General features: G+C 38.4%; 1 non-coding gene across 3 annotated transcripts; it reads right to left on the reverse strand.

Annotated features, from left to right (window-relative positions):
• Positions 1-2,380: 2,380 nt before the first annotated feature.
• LOC104905723 (uncharacterized) lies at positions 2,381-5,897 on the reverse strand. Of its 3 annotated transcripts, XR_007274715.2 has the most exons (6): positions 4,333-5,893; positions 4,154-4,250; positions 3,958-4,058; positions 3,036-3,173; positions 2,804-2,871; positions 2,381-2,712 (listed from the first exon to the last, which is right to left on the reverse strand). It is a non-coding gene; the product is annotated as an uncharacterized LOC104905723 (transcript). The 3 variants fall into 3 exon arrangements; XR_007274714.2 differs by having other exon boundaries at positions 2,804-2,939; positions 4,154-5,897; XR_007274713.2 differs by having other exon boundaries at positions 4,154-5,878.
• Positions 5,898-7,658: the final 1,761 nt, after the last annotated feature.

Here is a 7,658-nt window from a genome sequence, read left to right on the forward strand (position 1 = left end):
GCAGCAGAATGAAATTAAGAGCTAGTTGAGCAACGAAACACTTCAGAAACAAAAATGACTGATGAAGAAATCTATGCAACAGTTAAGCCAAAAGCAAGCCAAGTGCATGGTGATCGACAAAAGATATAAGTCCTCAGTGACATCATTATTGGGTCATTTAGTGAAGGAGAAAAGTTTCGCAAAGAGGCTGAAGCATCCAAAAATGAAGCTAGTGAGGCAAAGAAGGAAGCAAACGAGGTTAAGGAGAAGAACGAAGCTCTAAGTAATAAGTGAGAGGCCTCGAAAAGAAATCTAGACTTATGGAACGCGCCTAGAACTTCATGAATTTGGCTGGATACAACATGTCCGATTCAATATGGATGCGGTATGTCATAGATTAACCTTCAATTTAATGCAAAACAGATTAACACATGTGCATTATTAACAATTACAAATATTAACTGCTGTATTAATACTTATGATAGTGGACCGATGAAGAGGATGAGGAAGAGCTGATTCAAAAGTCTGAGAAAAAACACAATGATGTTGAAGATTAAAAATATTTGTTAGATATCAGTATTAAAGGTGACCCAGGTTTCTCCTTATCTTTTCTTTTTTTTAAAAAATCATTGGTGACTCTATAATAATGGTTATTCTGCTGCAATGTTGTTCTGCTACTATGCTGCTGTTGTTCTGCTGCTGCTGCTATGCTGCTGTTGTTCTGCTGCTGCTTTTGCGTCTGCTGTTGTTGTTCTGCTGCTGTTCTCCTGCTGCTGCTATGCTGTTGTTGTTCTGCTTCTGTTGTTCAGCTTATGTTGATCTGCTGCTGTTCAAGTTGAAGTTAATATACTGGTTTTTATATATTCTATGTTCAAGTTCATATATTGGTTTTTTTTCCAATAATAATGGTTATTGTGTTATAAGGATTATGGTTTTGTTAGTGGTTATTATGGGTTTGTGTTCTAAGGAGTATGATTTTGTTAGTGGTTCATATACTGGTTTTTTCCCAATAACAATGGTTCAAGTTCAAGTTCTGTTGTTATGCTTCTGTTCTGATGTTGTTGATCTGCTGCTGCTGTTATTCTTCTGTTATTGTGCTGCTGTTATGCTTCTGTTGTTCTCATGTTGTTGATATGCTGCTGTTGTCATGTTGTGTTTGTTGTGCTGCTGTTGATCTGCTGATGTTGTTTTCATGGCAGTAAATTGTCCTTTTTTTGCTGCTAACTTGCTCACATGGCATTAATGTTACTAGAGTCTTGCCCCGAAGATTGGAGTACACAACTTTTGGGTTATAGTAGATTGACACAATAGATAGATCTTAGGTTTCTCATTTTAAATTAAAAAGATTTATATTGTAAATTAAAGTTTAAACTTGTTTGGGTTGCTGGATTTTGAGGATACAGGATTATGAATCGGACGCGAGTCCTAAATTAAGTTTTAGGCGGTCCGTATTACAAAGGGAACTCTGCCGAATTTTTTGTAGAATTTTAATAACATATCTAGTTGTTTAAAATATTTGAGGATCACTTAATATAGTTTATTAGAGTTAGAGGTTCTAATATATTCATTGGATTCTAAAAGTTTTAGTAAGTTAAGCGTTTGAGGTCCACACTCGTGGTGAGTGTGATGGTAATGGCCCGGATTAGGATTTCCGCTGTGTTTAGTTCCTAATTAGGTTGGTTATATATGTAGCACATGTGTTTCTTACGTTACATGTGTGCCTTCTTTCTTTTTTTCTCCTTGTTTGTTGTAAGATTTGGACTAATGTTTATATATTGTTTGTTTTATGATTTTCCCATTTTCTAGGTTGAGAATATTTGAGATTACAATTTAAATATTCGACTTTCCATGACTTCTTTCTCCTTTTTTTTTTATTTCTCTGTTCGCAATAATCTTAGAAATATAAAATCAGTCAGCTTCAAAATGTTAGTTCCGCTCCAACCACAATTTAAGTGGCACTAAAAAATATCTTTAGATACAACAATAATTTATGTGATGACGAAAAAAATGGCTATAGAGACAACTAAATTCATGTGACACTAAATACATGACTTTAAAGACAACTAACTACAATTGATGCTAAAATTAAGGGCTATGGAGACAACTAAATTCATGGGATGCTAAATACATGGCTTTAGAGACAACTAACTACACTCGATGCTAAAAAAATGGCTTTTGAGACAACTAAATTCATGTGACGCTAAATACATGGTTTTAGAGACAACTAAATACAATTAATGCTAAAACAAATGGCTTAAGAGACAACTAAATTCATGTGACTCTAAATACATGGCTTTAGATACAACTAACTACAGTTGATGCTAAAAAAATGGCTTTAGAAACAACTAAATTTATGTGATGCTAAAAAATATGGATTTAGAGACAACCAATATTCATGTGATGCTAAAAACATGGTTTTTGAGACAACCAACATACATCTGATGCTGAAATGTATCTTTAGAGGCACCACAATATATTTGACACTAAAAACCATATAATTTAGAGGCAACCATGTTTATGGGATGCTAAAAGGGGGTTTCAGAGGCAACTCAGCCAGATGATGTGCCTCTATAGCGAATTTTTTTTTGTAGTGAATCCTCATATCTGCAGCAACAGGTGCTGTGGGATATCTGTGTGCAGCCAGGGGAAACTGCCTCACTTTCAGGTCTTCCAACAAAAAGGCGTTTTCGACAGGTAGGACATGAATATATCTCATTATGTCGTTCATCCAACCTAGGATGATAGTGTCAGTTTTCAGCTCTAGCACCAAACTAGGAATAGAAAGCTGAGGAATGCAGATCAATATAGTTGGCAGTAAAATTACCAAGATCTCAAGCAAGCAAGATGGAAAAGGTGATTGCAAGGAAGCCTTTTAGCCTTTGCCAATGGCTCCTGTTGATATCCAGTAGAGGGTATGAGAAGTTGTTTAAGCGTAGATATGAAAGTAGTCCAAAAGTCAGCTACAAAAATACAAAACATGAAAAGAGGAGAAAGATGCAGCACCATAGAGAGTGAAACACAATAGGCGGAACGGGAAAATAATGAGTGGCACTTACCCTACAGATGGCACATTCATCATCATATGCTTGTATCTCCTCCGACGTGGCATCAGGAAGTGCTTCATGAAGTGCACCTAGAGCTATCTTCAATTGGATGAATCCTTTGACACGCTTTACAACTACACTTAGTAAAGCCTGTTCATCGCATAGAAAAAGATTATCACAATTCAACTAACTGAAATTAATGCTAGCCACTAAGGATTGATCAACCACATGCACGAATGTTCAGGAAACGAATTGCATCCACAAGATGGAAAGTCATGCCATGGAGCCACCAAATAAGCACATAAAAAACCTATGCAATGAATGTTCATCAACCTAATTTTTTAGCTTATAACAATCTATTGATCAACCTATGAGCTTTAGTCTAAGATGCTTCTTCTGAATTACTTTTTATGCAAAGAACATTCTGTAATGATATAATGTAACTTTCAATTAAACTAAATATATAAACTCAATTTATGTGCTCGCTTGAAATTCTAATGATAACTGAACAGTACTAAGATAATTTCTCTTACAATTTCTCTATTCACTGAGTAAAATAAATCAAACGATATCTCCATATATGCATATAAAAAGACCAAAGTAGCTTATTGATCCCTCTCCAGTTGTATTTTTGGCTTGATCTTTGATAATCTATTATTTTTTCCTAACATCTACTCCTATCTATCAATTTATTTTAAAATTCAATACATACTAGCAAACTTATGTGGTGTAGTCTATGTTTTAAGTAATTCATTATTTCTGTGTAATTTGTGTGTGAGTGAGTTGTTTTCATGTCACTGCCAGCTCTGCAGCAATACATCCCCAATGTGAATATTTCCCAATTATCCATTAAAGACTGATCCTTCCACCGCCACAAAAGACACCATACATGACAAAAATTCTCCAAAAATGCTTCTGTGGAAACAGGGAGTACCTGCAGTTGTGTCAAAAAACTTTGATATTTGGCAATTAAGTCTATGCAGCAAAATAGTGCAGCCAAATATCCATTAGCTGGAATCCGTGCACCACAATAGCCTGGAGATAATTTACATTCAGAATAAACTTGTAAATAAGTGATCCTCAAAGAATGACATATACACTGATGAAATTAAATCGCGGGAGCACGACACCTGCAATGTCTCGAATGCTATGCTGAGTGGCTCAAAGAATAACAACCAATAAGTGGATGAAGCTAAAGTTCCAAATACAGCCACACAAAACTGTATCCTATAAATATAATAAGACTCATAGTTTTAGAGATAAAGCTTTCCAGAATAAAAAAATAATCAAGGTTGCATAATAAATAAACCTCAACAAGATAGGAGAGATTAAGGTCTTTCACACAATTAACCCAATAAAGGTCTTCTTTCGGAATCCAGAACAACTCTATTCTCATCAATCATTCAATTCATTCCTTCACACGGACTGATATTAGTACATACATTCAAGGAAATCCCATGTAATGAACTGATAATTTGAGCAGAAATATAAAGGAAGAAGATGATGATCTTTGATTGATAACAATGGAAAATGACAGTAGATAAAGATAGTTTATCAAGTTTTCGAGTGACTTGACACACTCCCAAAGCTAGCAACTAAAATAAACTCTCCAATATTTTTCTTGATGATCTTTTCTCTCCCTAATCTCTTCTATTTATAGAAATATTTTCTCCTTAACTCCCTAGCTTATTCTTCAAGCTACTATAAAACTAACGAATTATTACTATACCAAAAATACCCTTCTCTCTAGGTTGATTCATTACATTACCGGCCGCCCAAACATTCACCTTGTCCTCAAGGTGGATAGAAATTTGCACTGAATGCTCGACAATTGCAGCAATGGTGACTTCCATCTTCAGAATATTGTTCGCTTTGTCGTTCGAGCTCCTCTATGTCTAGTGTAGATTTCAGCAATGTAAGTGACTTGCCCATGGCCGCAGAACTCAACAGCTCAGATACGGAAAAAAATATAAGTATGAGTAAAGTGGATAGAGGTTGAATTGTGAAGGGAAGTGTTTGGATTACGGGGACATGAAAGGAAGTTTGCTGGGAAGGTTTTGATGAGATTAGTAAACGGGTCGGGTGAAGTAGTGAGTTGCTGGGGAGTGGAAAGTGGAAGTAGAATTTGGTTAACAGTCTTTGCGTTAATGACTGAATAAGCAACTTTGGGGTCAGGTGTATATCCCTTAAGAGGGTTGAGGTAAAGGGAAAATAATGTGGAATAAATGGGTTTGAAAATCTGGGTAAAAAGGGTAGGCTTTGACAGTGGTGGGACTATGGGTTTAAATGTACAAAAATATGTGTTGAAGGATTGGGTGGGGTGTTTGGGTAAATTAGGTTGGTCAGATTTGAGTACTTTCTCTTTATACTCAAGTGGGCCGTAGCTTTTTGGGTACAAGAAATTAAGCGGAATTGGCTGTAAAAGTTTGGTGAAGAAAATAGAAGGTGAGTGAGGCCCATTGATGGGTTTTACAATTGGTGGGTTGGAAAGGGAATGGTCAAACTTGGCCCCCATCTCAAAGTTTAAAAGTGGGCCGCAAGTCTTTTGAATTGGAAATGGGGAGTTGGGCTTAGGTTTAATGGGCTCATTAAAATTTCGTACTTCATATACTGCAGAAGAAGTGGGTCTAAAATATAAAGATCTAAGCATCCTTAAATCACGTGAAAAATTATGTGCCAGGTCATTGAAATGAACTGGGCTATTTACTAAATTGCCCCTAACAACAGCTTTTAGAATTGCCTTCCTCTCCAGGGCAGTAAGGAACTCAATGTGGCTTCTCCCAGCCAACAAAGCGACTTCAGCAACATCTCTTCGCACGCACCACCCTTCAACAACAAAATTCCAGCAGCCTCCCTTTGACAGTCCCCACCACCAGATCTATCTCTTCGTGTGGCGGCGAGCTTGAAAAATTCACTGGCGATCTTACCTGGCCCACCACCGGACCCGCATCCCACTACATCCATTTGCACCACTTGTTGTCCTCTCTCCGGACTGGGTTGAAGGTTGGTTCCCTGGTGGTTCTCAATCTTTCTGCCAACATTGGAGCCTCCTTGGCCACCCCGAGCACCACAACTGCAATTTTCAGCACCACCTCTCTCAAATACTCCCCAAGTTTGGTCACCCGTGAGTCCACCTGACCCACCACCCATACTTTCAACAATAGAACTTTCAGATCTACTTTCTTTTACATCCGTGAAACCACCAGGACCCCACCGGATCCGCAACCTCCGGCGCCTCCACGCTCTACTGGAATTGGTCCGCATCCCCTAAAATTTCCAGCAGTAACTCTTAGACCCTCTTTGGTGTTTCGACCCTCAAAAATGTTACCACTAAAACCAGATGCACCATTTTCCTGTGATTCATCTCTGCTTTCTGGAAGTTTCTCCATATTAATGGTGGTCAATTTTTCTTTATTCTCACCTCCACACTTTCCGATGACGGCTAGGCCCACACCATCAACCTTACTGTTTTTCATTAGACCGAGTCCCCCTTCGTGTGTCTCTTCCACCGCCGGAATCAGTTCGACAGTAGGTATAGTGAACTTCGCCGGAGTTGGCCGTGAAGAACGAAACCGTAGCTTAACTTATTTTTTCAGTTGCGGCCACTCATTGAACGGCCACCATCGGTGTTCCCTTTCGAACCACCACTGCGCTTAAGTCAGATAACAGGGATGTGAAGGAACTTTTAGAGAGAGAAAGTATAGAGAGAGAGAGAAGAATTTATGGCAGAATAACAGTACTATGCTTTGAAAAACGTACCTTTCACCGTGAAATTCAGGACTATTTATACTATTTGAAATGACTGTTGTACCTTGATGTCACCCTAATTTGGGAGCATCTGATTGGCTAAGCAATAATATCAGGACACGTGGCAAACGCTTATTGGTTAGTACATTTTACCTTTTAGCTGAATCAGGCTTTACTTCACTGGGCCTAAGTACAATTTTAGGGCCATAAGGGAGCTTTTCAGTACTCCTTTTCCTCAGGAAGGTGTACTTTAGCCCACATAACCTGCAGGCCTTTGTACTTTCCTTGGCCTAAACAAATACCACATGTAGGGCTGAGATAGCGCCACGTGACATAAGGGTAGCCGTTTATTTTTAGGCTACAACATTTGCCCCTTAAAAGAGGGAGTTATTATTTCCTAGGCGCCAAGACGGTTAATCTTCCTCTTTTAACCGACCTGGAACTGCCCCTCTATTTTTCAAAAAAGAGGCGCCAATTTGCCGGTCTCCGCAGGTCAACTCTCAAGATCAACGGTTACTTTTACCGGATGGGGGGTCATTTTCACCCTCTATAAATATGTGACCTTGTCGTTTCTGGAATCATTTTAACATTGCTGAGAAATTTTCTAGAGAGAGAGACTCCGCAATTTTTACTGAGCGTTTAGAGAGAGAAACTACTCTCGTCCAAGTTCTTGCAAACTGCTACTACGCTCGTCCGAGATTTCAACTCGCCCTTGACATTTGTCCGAGCTTTCTTCTATAGGTATTTCTTCATTCATTTCCTTTATATTTTCAAGCATATTTTAAGAGAAAATGGATTCGTCCTCTTCATCGAACAATCCCTGCCGCTCAAGGGTTGGTGCTAACCCTAAGAACAGAGGGCCTGACTTCCTCGACATCTTCTAGAGTT

The sequence above is a fragment of the Beta vulgaris genome, chromosome 1 (assembly GCF_026745355.1).
Source record: "Beta vulgaris subsp. vulgaris cultivar EL10 chromosome 1, EL10.2, whole genome shotgun sequence".
NCBI lineage: Eukaryota > Viridiplantae > Streptophyta > Magnoliopsida > Caryophyllales > Amaranthaceae > Beta > Beta vulgaris.